The sequence below is a fragment of the Oryctolagus cuniculus genome, chromosome 12 (assembly GCF_964237555.1).
Source record: "Oryctolagus cuniculus chromosome 12, mOryCun1.1, whole genome shotgun sequence".
In the NCBI taxonomy this organism is placed as follows: domain Eukaryota; kingdom Metazoa; phylum Chordata; class Mammalia; order Lagomorpha; family Leporidae; genus Oryctolagus; species Oryctolagus cuniculus.
In genome coordinates, this window is record NC_091443.1 from 116,291,551 (window position 1) to 116,316,345 (window position 24,795).

The window sequence follows — 24,795 nt, forward strand, 5'->3', positions numbered from 1 at the left end:
GAGAGCTGGACTGGAAGAGGAGCAACTGGGACAGAACCGGCACCCCAACTGGGACTAGAGCCCAGTATGCTGGTGCCACAGGCAGAGGAACAGCCCAGTGAGCCATGGCGCCAGCCTGAGTAGTAGTTTTACCATTAATTCACATAGTACAACACATTGAGGACAGAGATCCTACATGGAAAGCAGGTGCACAGTGATTCCCATTGTTGATTTAACAATTGACAGTCTTATTTATGATGTCAGTAATCACCCAAGGCTCTTATCTTGAGCTGCCTGAGTTCACAAATTCCGACCTTATTTAGATAAGGCCATAATCAAAGTGGAAGTTCTCTCCTCCCTTCAGAGAAAGGTATCTCCTTTGATGGCCCGTTCTTTCTGCTGGGATCTCACTCACAGAGATCTTTCATTTAGCAACCTGGTTATTTATTTATTTTTTTTTTTTTTGACAGGCAGAGTGGACAGTGAGAGAGAGAGACAGAGAGAAAGGTCTTCCTTTGCCGTTGGTTCACCCTCCAATGGCCGCCGCTGCAGCCAGCGCACCGCGCTGATCCGATGGCAGGAGCCAGGATCCAGGTGCTTTTCCTGGTCTCCCATGGGGTGCAGGGCCCAAGCACCTGGGCCATCCTCCACTGCACTCCCTGGCCATAGCAGAGAGCTGGCCTGGAAGAGGGGCAACCGGGACAGAATCCGGCGCCCCAACCGGGACTAGAACCCGGTGTGCCGGCGCCGCAAGGTGGAGGATTAGCCTATTGAGCCACGGCGCCGGCCAACCTGGTTATTTTTAAAGTAACAAGCTGATATAAGTGCATATGAAAATGCAAAGAATCTAGGATAGCCAAAATAACTCTGAAAAAAAAAAACAATAAAATCAAAGGGATGATTTTTAAGTGTTATAAATTTATACTAATCGAAAGTGTGCTGTTGTCATACAGAAAGCCAGATGACTGGAACACAAAAGAGGTTCCAGAGAAGATCCAAACACAAACAGTGAACAGGTTTTCTACAGAGGCACTATTGCAGTGCAGGGGAGAAAGTATAGCCTTTTCAACACATGGTGTTAGCACAATGAGATACTAATTTCCAATAAAATAGCTTCTATTTACAAAACTGAAAAGAAAATATGCCACAGATCTAACTGTAGTACTGAAAACTACAATACCTCCAGAAAAAAAAATCATAGAAGAAATTTTTTTTCACTTTAACTTAGGCAAAGATTTCCTAGATACAAGAAAAAATTAAAATCTATAATTGAGTACAGGGATAATTTACACTTAATCAAAGTCTAAAACTTCTTTTCTTCAAGACTTATTTATTTATTTGAAAGGCAGAATTACAGAGTGGCAGACACACAGAGAGAGAGAGATTGTCCATCTGCTGGTTCACTCCCCAGATGGCCACAACGACCAGAGCTGGGCTGATCTGAAATCAGGAGCCAATAGATTCTTCTGGATTTCCCATGTGGGTGCAGGAACCCAAGCACTTGGGCCATCTTCTACTGCTTTCCCTGGCTATAACAGTGAGCTTGATCAGAAGTGGAGCAGCCAGGACTCAAAGTCTTACCCATATGGAATGCTGGCACTGCAGGCAGCAGCTTTACCCACTATGCCATAGCATGGCCCCAAAAACTTCTTTTCAAAATACTGTTTAAAGAATGAAAGTCAAAGCAAAAAAAATCCTTGAAAAATATACTGACACCAGCTCTGTGGCATTGTGGGTAAATCTTCTGCCTAGAGTACCAGCATCCCATATGTGCACTGGTTTGAGTACCAGTTACTCAACTTCTGATTCAGCTCTCTGCTATAGCCTGGGAAAACAGTAGTAGATGACCCAAATCCTTGGGTTCCTGCACCCTCATGGGAGATCTGGAGGAAATGCTTGGCTCCTGGCTTTGGATAGGCACAGTTCTGGCCATTGTGGCCAACTGGGGAGTGAATTAGCAGTTGGAAGACTTATCTCTCTCTGCTTCTCCTTCTCTCTCTGTGTAACTCTGACTTTCAAGTAAATAAATAAATCTTTTTTAAAAAAAGAAAAAGGAAAAATATACCTGATAAATTAAATTTTATAGTGCAATACATAAGATGCCACCAAAACAACCCTTAATTCTAAAATAGTAAGCATGTTAGAAATAGTTCACCACAGAAGACAGGAGAGGGAGCTGTTGTTTAATAATGGGTTTGAGCCATCTCCTACAATACTGGGATTCTATATGAGTGCTGATTTGAATTCTGGCTGCTATACTTCCAAACCAGTTATAGTAATGCTCCTGGGAAAGCAACAGTGGATTCCACACATATTCTGACCCCCTGGCACATATGTGGGAGACTGATATGCAGTGATCCTCACCAGGTTATCAGCGAGCCCTGAGTACATGCAACTTCCCACAGTGACTGCCCAAAGCCCCAGCCACACCCTGAGCCCTCCCACACAGCATCAGTGTTCTTACAGTCCCAGCACACAAGCCTCCCACAGTCATGAGCACCCAGCCCCCCATCAGTTCTCCCCACCAAATTCAAGTTTCTCTGCTCTGCTGTTTGCTGGGTGTGCAGACACTGGTGCATCTATTACATATGTCCAAAATGATGCCTGCTCTCTATCAGCTTGTTACAGAATGCCAGTTTCAGGGTGGTCAGGGAGACAGAAACATGGCAGGTACACTGTCCTACCTAGGGCTCCTAGCTGGATTCCCACCAGGATCTTTCTGCAACTTTATCACCAGTGGCTTGGGTTGCTCCAGTCTGGTCTCACTTCCTGAACTGCTGCTGAGGTTCTTGGCTGCTGGGTTTCTGAGTTGTGCATGTCCACACCCTGCACATGGTCCACAGTGTCCCTCTAATTTGTGTGGAGTTTCCTCTGCCATTTTTTCCCTAACTCTTCCTTGAGACTGTACTCTCTCCACTTTTTTCATACTATCTTCTACAACACTGAAGTCTATCCCCAAGCCCTACTTCAACATCCCCAGCTTCAGTAGCTGGATGGACTAGAGAGACTGGTAAGCCAAACTTGAGTGAAGACAAGGCACAATAAAAAGAAATATGGAGAAGTGTGTAATTCAGGTTTGAGTAGTAGAGACAACATGTACTTAACTCACCAGTTTTGGTTCCAATACAGGTCCTGCAACATGTTAGTCTGTAACAAGACTTTGAGCCAATTATCTTGCTCCTCAGCATCTGTCTCCTCATCTGCAGAGATAAAACACCGACTTTGAGAGCTACTATGAAATTTAAATACATATGAAATTGGCCTTCAGAAAACAGTAATTAAAATTCTTATTTCTTTATTAAAAGACAATCCCAAATGCACATGAGGCAAGAATTAGATTTTACTTGACACAAATCCTACAGTATAACTAAGAATATAAAAAAAATCAAATCTGAATAACATATAGCAGCTACTTTGATGCAGCAAAATATACATGCACACATAACAGTTCTACAAATTCCCAGTTTGTGAGATCAGAATTATCTAAACAAAACAGATGTTAATAACCAAAGTGTATGATGAATTCTGCTCATTTCTTCACCACAAGTAAAGACCTTCCAGGATGAAATCAATGTCATCATTTGCTTTCTCTAACTTTGGGGGTGGTTAGGATCACTTCATTGGCCTCCTGGGGTTTCCAAGGCAACTGTTAGGGTAATTCTCAAAAGGATGAGAACACCAAGTCTGTGGCAACTGTTCTAGAGACACTCATACAGTAATAGACATTATTACTAGAAATGCAGTGCTCTCAACAGCAGCTATTTCCTTTGAATAATTTACTACATTCAAAGCTCTAAGTAGGTAAATGTACACTTCTGCATAAAAAGTAATGATTATTACTACAAGAAACCATCAGAACTCTAAATGGAAAATAAAATTAATTTCATGAAAGTGAATTACAAAACCTAAAGCCCAAATTTGCAGCATAACCCAGTATTGTCTTTCCAATAAAAAAAAGTTAATTCTCAAGTGTCTACACCTCAGAGTTTCCCACAGCTGCCTCATGTCATCCTTTTCCAGGAGTCCTAGGGAGGGAAAGAAATGGCTAAATTATATTCAGAATGTCCTTAGTGTTTCTGTTTATTATCACATAAATTTATGATAGGTCAACTTTCAGTTCAGCATTTCAGTGTTCAGTTGTGCTAGAATATTTCATTTGTGGAGCAGGTATGTAACCTAGCAGTTAAGATGCCTGCATCCCATGTCAGAGTACCTGGGTTTCATTTCTGGCTCTAGAACCTGACTCAAGCTTCCTGATAATCCAGACCCTGGGAGACAGATAACTGCTCTTGCTACCCACCTAGGAGACCTTGATTGAGTGCCTTTTCTGCTGACCTAACCCCAAGTATTTAGGCACTCATGGAGTGGACATGAAGAGCTTAGCTCTTTGATTACATTCCTATCTCTTTGTCTCTATGCCTTCCAAATTTAAAAAGTGAAAGTAATTCTATTTCTGAGCCATTTAATAAAGAATCACATCTAACCATGAACTATAAAGCAATTGAAGTTCTAAATAGAATTCTTATTTAATTTTTTATTTACACAAGGTGAACAAATTCCATGCATTTCATATGTACTGATTTAGGAGCATAGTAATATGTCCCACCAACCCTCTCTCTCACTCTTGCTCCCTTCTTTCCTCTTCCTTCTTTTCTTAATTTTTCTTTTAATTTTTACAATGACATACTTTTAAAACTCCACTAAATAAAGAATTCAATAGGTATCAAGTAACAAAACCACTGTTCTTCAAGAGTATAGACAAGGGCACTAAACAATATTCACATTTTAAAGTCTCAATTTTGCTAGCATACATATATTTTGTCACAGTAAATTTATAAAATATGTTTCAAGATTTGTATTGCCTACACATGCAAACAAAAGTATATAGAATAAACACAGCTTTCAAATGAGCTTTCAGCACATCTCAAGGACCTAGAAAAACTGCAGCAAACCAGACCCAAATCTAGTAGGAGAAGAGAAATAATTAAAATCAGAGAAGAAATTAACATGATTGAATCCAAAAAAAAAACATTACAAAAAACCAACCAAGCGAAGAGCTGGTCTTTTGAAAAAATAAGCAAAATTGACACCCCATTGGCCCAACTAACTAAAAAAAGAAAAGACCCAAATCAATAAAATCAGAGATGAAAAAGGAAATGTAACAACAGACACCACAGAAATAAAAAGAATCATCAGAAATTACTACAAGGACTTGTATGCCAGCAAACAAGAAAATCTATCAGAAATGGATAGATTCCTTGACACATGCAATCTACCTAAATTGAACCATGAAGACATAGAAAACCTAAACAGACCCATAACTGAAACAGAAATTGAAACAGTAATAAAGACCCTCCCAACAAAGAAAAGCCCAGGACCAGATGGATTCACTGCTGAATTCTACCAGACATTTAAAGAAGAACTAATGCCATTTCTTCTCAAACTATTCAGAACAATCGAAAAAGATGGAATCCTCTCAAATTATTTCTGTGAAGCCAGCATCACCTTAATCCCTAAGCCAGAGAAAGATGCAGCACTGAAAGAAAATTATAGACCAATATCCCTGATGAACATAGATGCAAAAATCCTCAATAAAATTCTCACCAAAATAATACAAAAACACTTCAGGAACATCATCCACCCAGACCAAGTGGGATTTATCCCTGGCATGCAGGGATGGTTCAACATTCGCAAATCAACGTGATTCATGACATTAACAGACTGCAGAAGAAAAGCCATATGATTATCTCAATAGATGCAGAGAAAGCATTTGATAAAATTCAACACCCTTTCATGATGAAAACTCTAAGCAAATTGGGTATAGAAGGAACATTCCTCAATATAATCATATCCCTTTGGTTCTTAGGCCTATCATTATGATCAATTGTGAACAGAAATTGATCACTGGGACTAGTGAGATGGCATTGGTACATGCCACCTTGATGGGATTGAATTGGAGTCCCCTGGTATGTTTCTATCTCTACCATTTGGGGCAAGTCAGCTTGAGCATGTCCCAAATTGTACATCTCTTCCCTCTCTTATTCCCACTCTTCTGTTTAACAGGGATCACATTTCAGTTAATTTTCAACACTTAAGAATAACTGTGTATTAATTACAGAATTAAACCAGTCATATTAAGTAGAACAGAAAAAAAAACTACTAAGAGGGATAATGTATTAAGTTGTTCATTAACAGTCAGGGCTATGCTGATCAAGTCACCATTTCTCATAGTGTCCATTTCACTTCAACAGGTTTCCTTTTTGGAGTTCAGTCAGTTGTCACTGATCAGGGAGAACATATGGTATTTGTCCCTTTGGGACTGGCTTATTTCACTCAGCATGATGTGTTCCAGATTCCGCCATTTTGTTGCAAATGACTGGATTCCGTTGTTTCTTACTGCGGTATAGTATTCTAATGAGTACATATCCCATAATTTCTTTATGCAGTCTACCATTGATGGGCATTTAGGTTGGTTCCAGGTCTTGGCTATTGTGAATTGTGCTGCAATAAACATTAGGGTGCAGACCGTTTTTTTGTTTGCCAATTTAATTTCCTTTGGGTAAATTCCAAGGAGTGGGATGGCTGGGTTGTATGGTAGGGTTATCTTCAGGTTTCTGAGGAATCTCCAGACTGACTTCCATAGTGGCTTGACCAGTTTGCATTCCCACCAACAGTGGGTTAGTGTCCCTTTTTCCCCACATCCTCTCCAGCATCTATTGTTGGTAGATTTCTGAATGTGAGCCATTCTAACCGGGGTGAGGTGAAACCTCATTGAGGTTTTGATTTGCATTTCCCTGATTGCTAGTGACCTTGAACATTTTTTCATGTGCCTGTTGGCCATTTGGATTTCCTCTTTTGAAAAATGTCTATTGAGGTCCTTGGCCCATCTCTTAAGTGGGTTGTTTGTTTTGTTGTTGTGGAGTTTCTTGATCTCTTTGTAGATTCTGGTTATTAACCCTTTATCTGTTGCATAGTTTGCAAATATTTTTTCCCATTCTGTCAGTTGTCTCTTCACTCTCCTGACTGTTTCTTTTGCGGTACAGAAACTTCTCAATTTGATGCAATCCCAATAGTTGATTTTGGCTTTGACTGCCTGTGCCTCCCGGGTCTTTTCCAGAAACTCTTTGCCTGTGCCAATATCTTGAAGGGTTTCTCCAATGTTCTCTAATAACTTGATGGTGTCAGGTCGTAGATTTAGGTCTTTAATCCATGTTGAGTGGATTTTTGTGTAAGGTGTAAGGTAGGGGTCTTGCTTCATGCTTCTGCATGTGGAAATCCAGTTTTCCCAGCACCATTTATTGAATAGACTGTCCTTGCTCCAGGAATTGGTTTTAGATCCTTGATCAAATATAAGTTGGCTGTAGATGTTTGGGTTGATTTCTGGTGTTTCAATTCTGTTCCATTGGTCTATCCATCTGTTTCTGTACCAGTACCATGCTGTTTTGATTACAACTGCCCTGTAGTATGTCCTGAAATCTGGTATTGTGATGCCTCCAGCTTTGTTTTTGTTGTACAAGATTGCTTTAGCTATTCGAGGTCTCTTGTGCCTCCATATGAATTTCAGCATCATTTTTTCTAGATCTGCGAAGAATGTCTTTGGTATCTTGATTGGGATTGCATTGAATCTATAAATTGCTTTTGAGAGAATGGACATTTTGATGATGTTGATTCTTCCAATCCATGAGCATGGAAGATTTTTCCATTTTTTGGTATCCTCTTCTATTTCTTTCTTTAAGATTTTGTAATTCTCATTGTAGAGATCTTTAACATCCTTGGTTAAGTTTATTCCAAGGTATTTGATTGGTTTTGTAGCTATTGTGAATGGGATTGATCTTAGCAGTTCTTCCTCAGCCGTGGCATTGCTTGTGTATACAAAGGCTGTTGATTTTTGTGCACTGATTTTAGATCCTGCCACTTTGCCAAACTCCTCTATGAGTTCTAATAGTCTCTTAGTAGAGTTCTTTGGATCCTCTAAGTACAGAATCATATCGTCTGCAAAGAGGGATAGTTTGACTTCTTCCTTCTCAATTTGTATTCCTTTAATTTCTTTTTCTTGTCTGATGGCTCTGGCTAAAACTTCCAGAACTATGTTAAATAGCAGTGGTGAGAGTGGGCATCCCTGTCTGGTACCAGATCTCAGTGGAAATGCTTCCAACTTTTCCCCATTCAATAGGATGCTGGCCGTGGGTTTTTTCATAAATTGCTTTACATAAACAAGTCTTGTACCTGCTAATACTAACTGATAGAATAAATAAAGGGGAGAGTGATCCAACATGGGAAGCGAGATACTCAGCAGACTCATAGAATGGCAGATGTCCTAAACAGCACTCTGGCCTCAGAATCAGCCCTAAAGGCATTCGGATCTGGCTGAAAAGCCCATGAGAGTATTTCAGGCATGGAAAGCCAAGACACTCTGGAAACAAAAACAAACCTAAATGAAAGATCTCTGTGAGTGAGATCCCAGTGGAAAGAACAGGTCTTCAAAGAAGGAGGTACCTTTCTCTGAAGGGAGGAGAGAACCTCCACTTTGACTATGACCTTGTCTAAACAAGATAAGAGTCGGAGAACTCAAGGGGCTTCCATAGCTTTGGAAACTCATGACTGGAGCCTAGGGAGATTACTGATGCCATAGACAGGAGTGTCAATTGGTAAAGTCAACAACAGGAGTCACTGTGCACTTACTCCTCATGTAGGATCTCTGTCCTTAATGTGCTGTACATTGAGACTTAATGCTATAACGAGTACTCAGTGTATTTCACTTTGTGTTTCTATGGGGGTGCAAACTGTTGAAAGCTTTACTTAATGTATACTAAGCTGATCTTCTGTAAAAAAAAAAAAAGAAGAAGAAATTATCAATTCCCAACTTGACTCTCACTGGGATTAATCATGACAATAGGTCTGCTCTGATTTCATCATCATTTAAAAAATCATCTATTATTTTTCACTTTATGTTTCTGTGTGGGAACAAACTGTTAAAATCTTTACTTAATGTATGCTAAACTGATCTTCTGTATATAAAGAGAATCAAAAATGAATCTTGATGTGAATGGAAGGGGAGAGGGAGTGGGAAAGGGGAGGGTTGTGGGTGGGAGGGACGTTATGGGGGGGAAGCCATTGTAATCCATAAGCCGTACTTTGGAAATTTATATTCATTAAATAAAAGTTAAAAAAAATGAATCTTGATGTGAATGGAAGGGGAGAGGGAGTGGGAAAGGGGAGGGTTGCGGGTGGGAGGGATGTTATGGGGGGGAAGCCATTGTAATCCATAAGCTGTACGTTGGAAATTTATATTCATTAAATAAAAATTTTAAAAAAAGAATAAACACAGCTTTCTCTACCAGATCACTTAAAGCACTGTAAAAACATATTATAATTGATTAATTTTTAAAAGAAAACTTCTTAGAATTCTGCATTCCTCAGTTATCACCAACTTTTCTATTGCCTTTCTTAGTAAAAATGTTTTAAGTTCAGAGAACTTATCCATATCACTCAAAATTCTATAGCAACCATCTATTGAAATGGTTGCTTAACAAATTCAATTATCATCTACCTGTAAAGCATTCAAGGTCATTGATGTAGTGAAATATTTTCTTGCTGTGACCCAGGGAAGATACAATCCTGTTTTATTTCCAGAAAAAGTTATCACTGCTAACATTTTTGCAAAAGAAAGAAAATGAAGGATTTAGTTTACTTTTTTTATCCTGATCACATAAACAATTTTCATCATTCACTTGTAGCAGACTCCGGCATTAAAATCAATTAACTGAGTATTTCATTTAAAAAAAATGAAGAAAAGCAATTAGCCTACTAATATAGACTGCAGCTGTTGGTGAACTAAAGGTGGATATTTCTAGCCTCTGGACACATTTTTGAGGTAAACTTGATAGGATTTGTTTACAGACAAGAGATGAGTTGTGAAAGAGAGATTAATCAAGAATTGCACTATGGGCCAGTGCTGTGGCTCACTAGGCTAATCTTCTGCCTGCAGTGCCGGCACCCCAGGTTCTAGTTCCAGTTGGGGCACCAGATTCTGTCCCGGTTGCTCCTCTTCCAGTCCAGCTCTCTGCTGTGGCCAGGGAAGGCAGTGGAGGATGGCCCAAGTGCTTGGGCCCTGCATCCACATGGGAGACCAGGAGGAAGCACCTGGCTCCTGGCTTTGGATCAGCACAGCGCGCCAGCCGTAGGCCATTTGGGGGGTGAACCAATGGAAGGAAGACCTTTCTCTCTGTCTCTCTCACTGTCTATAACTCTCTCTCTCTCTCTGTCTCTTTCTCTCTCTCACTGTCTACTCTGCCTGGCAAATAAATAAATATATAAATAAATAATTGCACTGTGGATCTCAGCACAGCAACTGCAGAAGCTGCCATTAACTCAAGTAGGGAAGACTACCTAAGGGACAGGTATGAGAAAGAATAACATTAGTAATATTTTGGACCTGTTGGGATTTAAATACACAATAGATAATCAAAGAGAAGTCTCAAGTAGGCAGTGTGATATACCAATCTGAAGTTAAGGAGGGGTTCCTGGGCTGGAGATACGAATTAGGAAACCATTAGTACAAACAAGGTTGTACAAATCATTAGAAAGGATATCAAAGATTGAGCTCTACAGCACTTCTATATTTAAAAAGGAGATGAGAAATAAAAACAGACTATGATGGGTACACTAGAAAAGCAATAGGAAAACTAGGTGAGTGATAGTTTTCATGCTTATTTCAGAATGTGTATGGTTGATAATGAGCAGCATTTGCCATTTTTGATTTTGGATGACAGCCATGCTAACTGGGGCAAGGGGACTCACACTGTAATTTGTATTTGCATTTCCCTGAGGGCAGTGATCCTGGAGTTTTTTCATCTGTCTGTTGCCCCCCACTTTTTAAGGATTTATTTGTTTATTTCAAAGTCAGAGTTACAGAGAGAGACAAGGAGAGGAAGAGAGAGAGAGAGAGAGGTCTTCCATCCACTGGTACACTCCCCAAATGGCTGCAATGGCCGGAGCCTGAGCCAGTACGGAGCTAGGAGCCAGAAGCTTTTCTGGGTCTCCCACATGGGTTGAGGGGCCCAAGGACTTGGGCCATCTCTACTGCTTTCCCAGGCCACAGCAGAGAGCTGGGTCAGAAGCGGAGCAGCCAGGACTTGAACCAACACCCATATGGAATACTGGTACTGCAGGTGGTGGCTTTACCTGCTATGCCACAGTACTGGCCCCATATTGGCCCTTTTTATTTCATCCTTTGAAAATGCTGTTTATGCCCTTGGCACATTTTTAACTGGATTATTTTGTTGTTTTTGAGTTTCTGCAACTCCTTATATATTCTTGATATTAATCCTTTATAGGATGCATAGTTTTTCAAATATTTTCTCTCATTGTTTTGATTACCTCTTCACTTTGTTAATTATTTCCTTTTTCATGAAACAATTTCTTAGATTGATGTAATCACATTAGTCTGCTGGTGTTTGTTTTATTACTTGTGCTTCTGCTATCTTATTCAAGAATTCATTGCCCAGGCCAATAGCCTTTCCCCTATGTTGTTCATCAATAATGTGATGGTTTCAGGTGTTGGGTTTAGATCCTTGATCCATTGTGAGTTGATTCTTGTATAGGGAGTAAGATATAGGCTTGATTTTAAACTACAGCAGTGGAAATCCAACTTTCCAAACATCATTTATAGAAGAGACTGAATTAATTTCTAAAATATTTATTTATTTATTTATTTATTTATTTATTTATTTAAAAGACAGAGATAGGGGAGAGGAAGAGAGACAGAGAAAGAGGTTTTCAGTCTGCTGGTTCTCTCCCCAAATGGCTGCAATGGTCAGGGCTGGGCCAGGTAAAATTCAGGAGCACAGAGCTCCTTCTGGGTCTCTCACATGGGTGCAGGGACCCAAGGTGCATTAGAACAAAGGTGGATTGGAAATGGAGCAGCTGAGGCTTGAACCAGCACCCAGATGGGATGCAGAAACTGCAGGTGGAAGCTTGACATTCTATGCCCCAGTGCCAGCCCAGAAGCAACTGAATTTTATCAAACTTGGAGGGAAGAACTGATCCCCATTCTTAAATTATTCAAAACAATTGAAAGGGATAAAAATCAATCCAAATTTATTCTTTGAGACAAGAATTAGCTCAATTACAAAATCACAGAGATGCAATAAATAAGAACTATACACCAATATCCGTAACGGACATAGATTCAAAAATCCTCAACAAAATTGTATGAAATACATCAATAAAATCATCAATAATACATCCATAAGACACAAAGTAGAATTTATTCAAGGGATGCAGGGGTAGTTCAACATATGCAAATAAATATGTTATTTAAAATCAATAACATGAAAGATAAATCCATTTGATTTTCTCTATAGATGCAGAGAACCATTTGATAAAATGACATCCTTTCATGATAGAAACCTTTAAAATTCAGGATATAAGAAGCATACCTTGACACAATCAAAGCAATATATGACTAAACCACAGGCAGCATCATATTGAATGAGGCAAAGCTGTGAGGAACTTCATTAAGTCTGGAACCAAAGATGATCCTTTTCATTATTCTTTTTCAGTATACTTCTGGAAGTTTTAGTCAGACATTAGGCAAAAAAACAAATCAAAGTGATACAAATTGGAAAGGAGAAATTCCAATTATCCCTGTTTGTAGATAATATAATCCTTTATATACAGGAACCAAAAGACTTCCTAAGAGACTATTAGAACTCATAAGAGAATTAAGAAAATTTGTAGGATATAAGATCAACACACAAAAACCAGTGTCATTCTTATACCTGAACAATTCTCTGCCTGAGAAAGAACTATAAGATGAGGCCAATTCACAACAGCAAAAAAAAAAAAAAAAAAAAAAAAAAAAAAAAAAATTAATTTAATAAATAAATAAATTTAATCAAGAATGTGAAACATATCTACAATGAAAATTACAAAACCTTAATTAAAGAAACAAAGGACATAAAAATGGAAAAAATCTCTCATGTTCATAGAACAGAAAAAGTAATATCATCAAAATGTCCATACTACCCCAAGTAATTGATAGAGTCAAAGCAATCCTAATCAAAATACCAAAGACATTCTTCACAATTATAGAAAAAACTGATTTGAAAGTTCATATGGAAAGAAAGAAGATCCCAATTACTCAATCTTAAGCAGAAATGAAGCTGGAGGCATCAGAATACCAGATTCCAAGCATAATAGAGGTCTGCTGTAATCAAAACAGCCTTGAACTGGAACAAAAGTAGACATGTAAACAAATGGGACAGAATAGAAACCCCAGAAATGAACACACACATTGACAACCAACTAACATTTGACAAATGAGCTAAAATAACTCCCTAGATGCAAATATTTTGGAAGACAAATGAGGAAGCTATTTTGGAGAAAATTTTTCTGTTGAGAACAATACTGCTGACAGGTTATATAAAAACATTGAAGAAATGACCTCTAATTTTATAAAAATAACTATCAACCTGGAGAGAACAAATTTTGAATGGTCAGGGGAGTGGAAATTACTGGAATGAGTTAAGGAGTAAAGATATTTGAGACAATGTGTAAAGGCAGTCCTTTCACAGTCATCATTGCTGAGTGACATAATCATGCACAATCTAATTTTACTTTATCTGTGTTTTCTAATCCTTAAATAATGGTTACAAATTATATTGGCAATACCTGAAAGCTTTTAAACTATGAGATGAATATATAGCAGTAAAAGGCAGATCAAGGTACTAAATGATACACATCTAAAGCTTAAGAATAAAACGACTTTTTCAAAATTCCCAAATATTGGCTGGGGCCGTGGCTCACTAGGCTAATCCTCCACCTTGCGGCACTGGCACACCGGGTTCTACTCCCAGTTGGGGCACCGGATTCTGTCCCGGTTGCCCCTCTTCCAGGCCAGCTCTCTACTGTGGCCCAGGAGTGCAGTGGAGGATGGCGCAATGCTTGGGCCCTGCACCCCATAGGAGAGCAAGAGAAGCACCTGGCTCCTGCCATCAGATCAGTGCAGTGCACCGGCCACAGTGTGCTGGCCACGGCGGCCATTGGAGGGTGAACCAACGGCAAAAGGAAGACCTTTCTCTCTGTCTCTCTCTCTCTCTCTCTCACTGTCCACTCTGCCTGTCAAAAAAAAAAAAATCCCAAATATGTATTATGTATATTATGTATCATCTTGCTTAGATTTGTAGATACCATAAAATGTTTGAAAATCTTAAAGATTTGGTAATTCTACCCTAGTCAAGTATAACATGTCTTAATCATATTTAAATTTTGAATTACTTAAAAATGAAAGAAAAAAGCAGAAAGAAACCTTATTTTGTAATTAAAGATTTGAAAGTTTTATTTGAATACCCCCTTGAAAAATGTGGTGTGGCACACAATGGTATCGTGAAGTGGGTAATAACATGCATGCAAGATATTCTGAAAAGGAAGATTCACCGCATTAGTAGTTCCTGTAGGCCAATTACATCTCTTTTTGTTAATAAAGATTCACTGGAATCCAACCACACCTATTGACTTAAATCCCTTTAACTCAGAAACTTCATAGTACAAATGTTCTCAGATGTTGTCACATGCTTGTTCTAGCTTTACTTGCAGCTGTGTATAGAGAATTATAATTCTTTCTCTTTTAAAGATTTTATTTATTTGAGAGTTAGAGTTACAGAAAGTGAGAAGGAGAAACAGAGAGAAAGGTTCTTCCATCCAAAGGTTCACTCCCCAGATGGCTGCTGCAGCTGGAGCTGTGCCGATCTGAAGCCAGGAGCCAGGAGCTTCCTCTGGACTCCCAACAGGTGCAAGGGCCCAAGAACTTGCCCCATCTTCTACTGCTTTCCCAGGCCACAGCAGAGAGCTGGATTGGAAGTAGAGCAACTGAGGCCTGAATTGGCACCCATATGGTATGCCAGCACTTCAGGCCAGGGCTTAACCCGCTGTGCCACAGTGCCAGCCCCAAGAATTATAATTCTTAAAAACATAGAGCTGCTGAAAATCCAATGAGAGCATTTCAGGCATGGAAAGCCAAGACACTGTGGCAAAAAAATGATCTACATGAAGGATCTCTGTGAGATCCCAGTAGAAAGAAGGGGCCATCAAAGAAGGACATACTTTTCTCTTAAGGGAGGAGAAAACTTCCACTTTGCTTATGGCCTTGTCTAAATACTGATGGAGTTTGTGGACTCAAAAGGCTTCCATAGCCTTGCCAGCTTATTACAAGAGTCTCAGGTGATCACTGACATCATAAATAAGAGTGTCTATTGTTAAATCAACAACAGGAGTCACTGTGCACTTGCTCCACATGTAGAACCTCTGTCCTTAATGAATTGTACGAGAGAATTAATGGTAAAACTTGTCTTCAAACAGTACTTTATACTTTGTGTGTCTGTGTGGGTGCAAACTGTTAAAATCTTTACTTAGTATAGAGTTGATCTTCTTTATATAAAGATAATTAAAAATTAATCTTAATGATGAATGGGATGGGAGAGGCAGTAGGAGGTGGGACGACCTGGGGTTGGGAGGGTGGGTATGGGGGGAAGAATTGCTATATTCCAAAAGTTGTACCTATGAAATTTACATTTATTAAATAAAAGCTTTCTTAAAAAAATAAAGATATAGAATATGTTCCCTAAGAAGCTAAAAGGGCCTGATATCATTCAGACTAACCTTAGCATTTAAAGCTCTGGCTTTGAAATTGAATGATGACTATATGTGCTTGAAGATACTCCCTCTTAGTTCCTTTTCAGTACATGTGGCTCAGGTAATCCTTGAGTGGGAAAAGAGAATTCTAAATTCTAACTTTTGGAAGTTGGATTGTGGAAATGAGGGTTGCCACTGATCTGAAAATAACTGCAGTGCAGCTGTCATCCTACCACGGATTGTTCTGTATCAGTCAAATCCTGCACTTGGAGACTGCATGTATCCAACATTCTCCCTTTGTGTATCTATTCCTTTGGGTATGTGCAGCCATATCTGTCCATCTCTTTTTAAAGATTGGTTTACTTATTTAATTGAAAGGCAGAGTTACAAAGAGGGAGGGAGAAGAAAAAGAGAGAGATCTTAAATTAAAAAAAGAAACATAGAGCCACAATGAAACAGATCCACTATGGCCTTTTTTATGAAATGCATTTCTCATTCTCATAAGCTCCATATTTTTCAAGATTTTTACAACTGTTAACCTGTTTCTATTTTCATAGTATGAAAATCATTGGTGTTCATTATTTTCCTTTGCTTGAGTTCAGATCCAAATACTTGAAGAAAGAAACTATTATGGCAAATTAGGTGCAGTTTTTATGCTTGAGATATTTCAGTATGTTGTGTATATTCAAACTGCTACAGCTTCATGCCTCCTGCTTCTGAAGCAGTGTATGGTGAGTGCTTGAGAGAGACTGGTATGCATTTGCTTGTGTATTTTAATATAAATATGTAACTTCCTTTACACTCTATGTTGCTAAGTCACAATTCACATGTGTGGTTATCCCATTAATAATGGGCCTTGTAAGCTTTGAACTATTTGCAAATAATAAATATGTACTGCTGCATATTAGTAATATTTATTTTCTTATATTCACTTCTCTTTTGTAAAGACTAAACATTTTACATTCTTATGTAATATTTGATGCATACAAAAGAATATAATTGATATGCTGAGATATAAAACACAACAAACTAGCACTCCAAATCACTTAAGATTGGCACTAAGTGATCAATTTCTGTTCACAATTGATCATAATGATAGGACTAAGAGTCAAAGGGATCACATAAACAAGACTAGTGTCTGCAAATACAAACTGATAGAATAAAAAAGGGAGAGAACGATTCAACATGGGAAGTGGGATACACAGCAGACTCAGAATAGCGGATGTCCTAAACAGCACTCTGGCCTCAAAATCAGCCCTTAAGGCATTCGGATCCAGCTGAAAAGCCCATGAGAGTATTTCAGGCATGGAAAGCCAAGACACTCTGGCAAAAAAAAAAAAAAAAAAAAAAAAAAAAAAAAAAAAAAAAAGCCTAAATGAAAGATCTCTGTGAGTGAGAGATCCCAGTGGAAAGAACAGGTCTTCAAAGAAGGAGGTACCTTTCTCTACAGGGAGGAGAGAACTTCCACTTTGACTATGGCCTTGTCTAAATATGATCAGAGTCGGTGAACTGAGGGGGATTCCATAGCCTTGGCAGCTCATGACAAGAGCCTAGGGTGATTACTGATGCCATAAACAAGAGTGTCAATTTGTTAAGTCAACAACAGGAGTCACTGTGCACTTACTCCTCATGTAGGATCTCTGTCCTTAATGTGCTGCACATTGTGATTTAATGCTGTAACTAGTACTCAAACAGTATTTTTCACTTTGTGTTTCTGTGTGGGTGCAAACTGTTGAAATCTTTATTTAATGTATACTAAATTGATCTTCTGTATATAAAGAGAATTGAAAATGAATCTTGATGTGAATAGGAGAGAGAGAGTGGGGGGTGGGAGGGAAGTTTTGGGAGGGCAGCCATTGTAATCCATAAGCTTTACTTTGGAAATTATATTCATTAAATAAAAGTTTAAAAAAATAAGCTTCAGTAAATAGGTTGAGATTTCTAGAGTATTTTAATAATGTAGCTCTCTGGGAATTTCTGTAATTGACCTCACACCTTTTTTGTTAACTTTTTAATTCAAAGTAGATTATTTATAAAAGAAATAAGAATATGTTTAAACTTGCAAAGAAAAGATTGGCACTATGTTTTTGGCAAGTGCTTATTCTTTTATTTTATATATATAATAAAATAAAATAAATATTATATAATACACTAATATAATATAGTGAATATTATATAATATATAATTATATAAATATAATAAAATATATTATATATATATATATATAAAGACTTGTACATTTGGGAAAAAGTTCCTTAAATGACATCTGATTTCCTGTTTATTTTACTTTACTGATCTGGCATTGAAAGGGATCTCAGCATTTCTTCAATCCTCCCATTAAGGCCCTTGCCAAGAGCATTGTGGTTGTAAAATGAAAGCAGCATTCCCACCTGAAAACATAAAATGTTGCAAAAAAGGAATCTTCTCTGTAATGGAAACAAGTCTGGGAGACAGCTGCTGGAAAGGAATGAAAAGCACAAGTGGGCTTCACCTCTTACTGAATTAGGCAGGTTTTGCTATTGAGTTCCTCAGTTTCCATGAACTTACAGTATCAGCAGCAAATAACAACATCAGTCACAACACACATTTTATATTACATGAATTGATGGTTGGAAGAACTCTCTACAAATAGTTTGGTCAAAATATTGTGGTTGCTACCAAAATTAAGCATCTAAAAATGAAACCATCTAAACTTTGATTTATGTATTTAAAATAAATACTCAGGTGAATTTTTACAAACAGCATTTTAGTTACTCTGGGTAAATACAGTAAATCTCTATAATTCCATAGCATCTGGTTTCAGAGTCAACACAAAGTCAGAAAATTAAACTGCCATGTACACAATAGTGAATCCATTCAAGAAACCAGGGCTGCTTGCTATGAGGCAAGTGGTGGGAGCAGGCCAGGAGTGGGGGCAGGGAGGCATCAGCACCCTCTCCTGCAGCACAGATTTTGGCACCTGGGGAAATCTGGCAGAGCCTGGCAAGATGAGGCACCCCCAGCCTCCAGGACCTGCTTGGAATCTGAGATACCTCAGCCAGCCCCAGAGTCCTCGGGTCTAATCTCAGAGCTGGACCCCATTACTGATCTTGATGCCTTCAGTTCCAATATCTAAGGCAGCCCACAAGGTGGCCAATGGTCCAGGTGACTCCTGTGTCCCCATGCCAACCCACTTCCCAAAGCCAATGCACCATGAGCAGATAAAAAGATAAAGTTATTTTAAAATGAGCAGTTTTGAGAACAGGTGCAAAGTCACAGCACCATTAAATCACAAACCGATTTAGGTTTGCTCACTGTTTCTCAGTCCTCCCCTTCCTCCCTGCTCCCATGACTGCATATTTTGCTGCTACTCTGATGGGGAAAATGCAAAATGCGTTTTCTCTTTTGTGATTTGAAGAGTTGTCTAGAGCTGGACTTGGGATCAAATCCAAGGTTTTCTTTTTCTGTGGAGTGTTGTAGCCATTACATCTACATGCTTGACTGTGAGCATCACTTTTCCAGGCCTCCCTGAGAGGGTGCAGTTTATTTTCACAAGTACTACTCAGATATTATCTTTCATCATAGAGCACAGCCACTGTTGGCATTCAGCTCATTTTCTTATTTGTAGACAATAAAATTCATTTGATCTGCCTTCTATATTGGATTTTTCCACTTAATATGTTTCAAATGATACATTTTCAGCATTTTGTTTGCTTTCCTCCTGTTAAAAACTTTACACTAGGAGTGGAGGGCCAATCCGTGGCAGTTACTCATAAAGCCTCTATTAGACTTCAATAACTGACTGATGTTTTCTGAATTTTTTTTTGCCAAGTTGCAGTTTTTTCTCATCCTAACCCACAAGCCTTCCCATATGTATCACCACAGTGACACCTAGAAGTTTAACAACAATTTGCTTGAAAATGGGGTGTTTCAGAATTGGTGACTAATGATGGCACCATTCAAACACAAATGGGCTTGGGCTCTCTTTCTGTTTCTCTGACCATTTCAGTTACTCAAGTGTATATAAACCCTGACAGCTCATGTGAATGCAAATTCTGCCATTTAGGGTTAGAAGTAAGTGTAGGGCTAGGTATAGGATGAGTGTTAGGGTTAGTATTAGGACTAGGATGAGAGCTAGGATTGGTGTTAAGGTTTAGAATGAGCGTTATTATTAAGGCTATTGTTAGGGTTGGGGTTAGGGTAAGATTTAGAGCTAGGTTGACACTTACTGTCAGTGATAGTATTAGGCTTATGGCAAGAGTTGGAGCTAGTTGTAGGATTAGGGTTCTGTTAAGTTTAGGCTTAGGTCTAGGGTTAGATTAAAAGCCATGGTTAGGGTTATGGTTAGGGCTAGGCTTAGGGTTAGGGCTACACTGAGTTATGTTTAGCTTTAGGGTGAGAATAAGGATTAGGTCTAGGACTAGGGTTATATTTAGGATTAGATTTGTGATTAGAGTTATAGGTAGGGTTAAGACTATTGTTAGACCTAGGGATAGAGCTAGGATTAGGGATAAATTTAGGTGTAGGGTTAGGGATAGAGTTAGAGCTGTGGTTTTATATACATTTTATATACATAATATAAATTTATTTTATATACATGGTTATAAATATATGTGGTTATAAATATGGTTATATAACTAAATATAATATATATAGAGAGAGCAGTGGTTATATATAATATACAGTTATAGTTGAAGTTAGGGTCATCATCACTAGGATGAGGCTTAGTCTTTGGGTTAGCATGATGGTTAGTTTAAGGCTAGTGTTAGATATAGCATTAAAGTTAGCATCAGGACTATGGGCAAGTTCACACTGAAGGCTAGTTTGTTTTAGGGTTAGGCCTAAGCAGAAAGATAGAATTAGTGTTGGGGTGAGATTTAAAATTAGTTTAAGATTAGGGTTAGATTTAGTTCTATGGTAAATTTTAGAGTTAGAGCCAGAGTTAGGACTATGGTTAGAGCTAGTGTGATAGTTAAAGTTAGGACTATGGATAGGTTTTAGGCCAGGGTTAGGGTTAGGGTTAAGGCAGGTTAGGTTTAAGTTTTGGTATTAGTGTTAGTGTTAGAGTTGGGGCTCAGATTAGGATTAAGGTTAATGCTTGAGTTATTAAGGCTAAAGTTAGGGATAGGATTAGTTCTAGTGTTAGAGTTTAGATTGGGTTAAAGCACCATGTTGGGATACAATTAGGATTTTGGCTAAGTATAGAGTTAAGGTAAGGTTATGGTTAAGATGAGGGCCAAATTTAGGGTTAATGCTTTGTCTAGGGGTAGACCTAGTATTAGGCTTCAGAATTGGTTTAGATATAGAGTTAGGTTTAGGGTTAGGGTTAGGACTAAGGCTAGGGCTAGGGCCAGGGTAAGGATTAGGGTTTGGACTAATGTTATAATTTGGTTTATTTTTATAAAATAAAAAGCAATAAAGACATAGTAATCTGAATAGCAATCATATTAAAAACAACTTCCTCCTAATAAATCTCATGTTGATTCTGAAACTGAGGTGAAAGACTGGAATTTGGGTGGATCTACAGAACATGGACACAGGGACAGACCATATCATCCCAAACTGGCTACTGCCTAAAAATAGGTGTTCAATTCCAAGTTTTTAAAGGACATTTTGAAACTAACCAATGGCAGAGATATCTAGGTTAACATATCCCGACTATAACTAAACTAAGGAGAGAATTACTTGGTTACTTCCCAAGAATCTTTAGTAAACTGATTTTAGTTGATCTTTCTTAATATTTGCTCTTCATTATGGTAGTTCAGTTATTTCCTTATGAACTATACAACATTTGTTGAACCAGATAAACTAGAAAAGATAATATAAGGGCAGTTAAGAAAGGTTTGCAGAAAATGGAGCTAAAAGTTGTGTATTTTGTGAAATTTTTTAATCTATGTAGTTTTCTCAAAATAAACATTTCCATGAACTTTTTGAAGCATCCTCATCCATCTTAAGATACTCTTCCAGAAAGATATATCAGCTCCACCGACTCATGTTACACATCCACATGAGTGGAGATGCAATCTGTAGGTTGTATCATCTTGATGTTTCTGTATGCTTTATACCACACAAAGAAGATCCCTGTCTGTCTCTGACAAGATAATATTAATCTAATTCTCCAAGCGGGCACCCAGAATATCACAAAGGTCAGAAAGAAAGCCTCATTCAGTGTTACTGTGTTCACAGAGGATGGCATTTATTCCTTGGGAAGTAGCATCCAGATCATCATGATGGGACATCCCACCCATGAGGTACAGGTCTGCTTCCACACCCTGCAGGACGCTGCTCCCAGAACCAGCACACAGGGCCACAGCTTTGACTCATGATGCTAAGGTCCTTCCTGCCCCAAGAGCTAATTGAATATGAGTTAGTTTGAGGTGTCTTTTGATTTGCTCAATCATGGTTGCCAAGGCAACAGATTCATCCAGGGTGCATGATCGACCCATTCTAGTATGTAGATCAAAGGCTTCTCTGGAGTGACAGAATTTCAGTTCTCTGGTAAAGTTATCTGTTTTGAGAGAGCTGAGCCACCACCTGCATCAAAGTCTTCTCAGTACAATTCAGGAGGATCCTTATTTTTCTCCTCATCAATCCTAGCAGAAAAAGAAGTGACAGGAACACCTTCAACTTCTCTCACTGCAGACACAACTTTGTCCATATCTTGGGTATGGTTAATGTTGAATTGTACTCAGTGGTTCCTCTATAGGATAGCCATGAGCTTTGGAAGGCTATATATGCCTGGATGTGCAGGCTCCAAGCCCTTTGGAAAACCACTTTTTCAATCCCTGGGGTGCAGCATCATAGGCTGTGTGAAGAGAGTAGATGCCAACTCTGTTCTCCAAAGCCTGGAACACCAGGCGCCCCTTTCAGGATGTCCAGGTAATACAATTTATGTGTAGGAAGATAGGTGGAAGGTAGGAAAACATGAGATCTGCTCTCTTATGCAGAGCCTCCCCCATCACCTGCTCAGTCAAGTCATTGGTCAGGAAGAGTGTATTTATAGTTTGTGGTGGGCTTGTTCCACCAGCAATCCAACATTGTCTCAACTCTCAGCAGAGGACAGGGACACAAAGTCATTCAAGGAGGAAATGAGTCTTCAGATCCATGAAGGAACAGGAAGAATTGAAGTTCAGAGATTACATAAATCAGACTGTCATGGGGAACAGGCGTAAGCAAAATGACAACATACAGCAATTTTTGAGCAAAACTCAATTTGAGTCCAGGTACATCTCCATAGCCTTTAATCTTTCTTTTTACATTGGATTTTGTTTTCTAAACATCGCTTTTCAAGTTGTTGTGTATTTGGATTGCAGAACAATTTGTAAGATGAATTTTTTTAATGTGCATTGCTAAAAATGTTCTGAGTGAAGCTAATTGTCAACTTTATTAAGGAGGATTGCTTTCTGTCCACCTAGTGTAAAAATAAAATCAAGTAATGAAAAAATGAGTTTACAAATTTAAAGGCAAAGAAGCAGAAAGATCTGAAATTAGACCTGACATAAAATGAGGAGTCCAACAAAAATCCCATTATGTTGATTTAAGTCATGGCTGGCTTGTACTAATACCATCTACAAATAAAAAAGAATGAATGCTGCAGGTTTCATTTGAGATTCATCAAGTGTGAGGTATTATTTGAACAGCTACAAAGAAGCATTCAAGATGGAGAAGGAACTATAGTCTAAAGGTCATGGAAGACGTTCATACTGGAAAGAGAAGTGTCTGATTACAGATGGCAAAATCAGTCAAGCAGAATCAGAGATTGGGATGAATGGGAGATTAGAGGGAATACCTAGATGGGTAATGTTAAGGAGAATGCAGATGGTTTCAGGAGGAAAATACAAGAAACCATCAGTGGAGTTCTGATAGAAACAGAGAGGAATTACCAGGGGAAAATCATATATAGTACTTTCAAATATGCCAAAGAAAAACATTTAAATGGGCGTTATGCATTTAGTGTAGTGGTTATGATGCCTATTTTTTTTTTGACAGGCAGAGTTAGACAGTGAGAGAGAGACAGAGAGAAAGGTCTTCCTCCCATTGGTTCATCCCCAAATGGCCACTACTGCCAATCTGAAGCCAGGAGCCAGGTGCTTCCTCCTGGTCTCCCAAGCAGGTGCGAGGACCCAAGCACTTGAGCCATCCTCCACTGCCTTCCCAGGCCACAGCAGAGAGCTGGACTGGAAGAGGAGCAACTGGGACAGAACTGGCACACCAACCAGACTAGAACCTGGAGTACTGGCACCGCAGGCTAAGTATTAGCCTAGTGAGCCACAGCACCAGTCTATGATGCCTATTAAGATACCCTAGTTCTACTTTAGAGTGCCTGGATGTGACTTCTAGAACCAATTAATTAGGCTTCTATCATACCTCTGAGAGACTGGGACTACATATCTGGCTCTTGTATTCAGTTTTGGCCCAGGTCTGGCTGCTGTGGGTGTTGAGGAATGAATTAATGCAAAAAAGTGTTCTCTCTACCTATATGTCTCATTCTTCCTAGCTCCCTTTCTTTTGAAGATAAAAATACTTTTTAGACATGACAAAAGATTCTATTAATGCAATGATTAGAGAATAGCCTTTGGCTCTGACTATAATTTATGTTACTGGTAAGTGTTTCAGGGCTCCAATTAAGACTAATTTGAGTAGGTTAAAATTCAAATGTATAATAGAATGATTTGCCTGAAAATATAACATTAAAAAGTGTCTGTGCAACCTACATTAATAGACTGAGAGAAATGCATGGACAATTATTTAAGGCCACACAATAGATTCTGTCCTCCACACACTCCTGATCTTATCTATATATAAATTCAGGCTCCAAAAGGCTATCAAAGATCATACTGTTTTAGCAATTCCAAAATAAGCTAAATAACCTGTTTATACTTTTTTTAATTTGACAGGTAGTGTTAGACAGTGAGAGAGAGAAAGGTCTTCCTTCTGTTGTTTCAGCCCCCAAATGGCAGCTATGGATGGCACTGTGCTGATCTGAAGCCAGGAGCCAGGTGCTTCCTCCTGGTCTCCCATGCAGGTGCAGGGGCCCAAGCACTTGGGCCATCCTCCACTGCCTTCCTGGGCCACAGCAGAAAGCTGGACTGGAAGAAGAGAAACCAGGACTAGAACCCATATGGGTTCCAGTGCCCATATGGGATACTGGCACCACAGGCATTGCATTAACCAGCTAAGCCATGGCATTGGCCCGTGTTTAT

General features: G+C 38.8%; 1 pseudogene; it reads right to left on the bottom strand.

Annotated features, from left to right (window-relative positions):
• Positions 1–21,651: 21,651 nt before the first annotated feature.
• On the bottom strand, positions 21,652–24,447 carry LOC127485541 (NIF3-like protein 1 pseudogene; annotated as a pseudogene).
• Between the last annotated feature and the right edge of the window lie 348 nt (positions 24,448–24,795).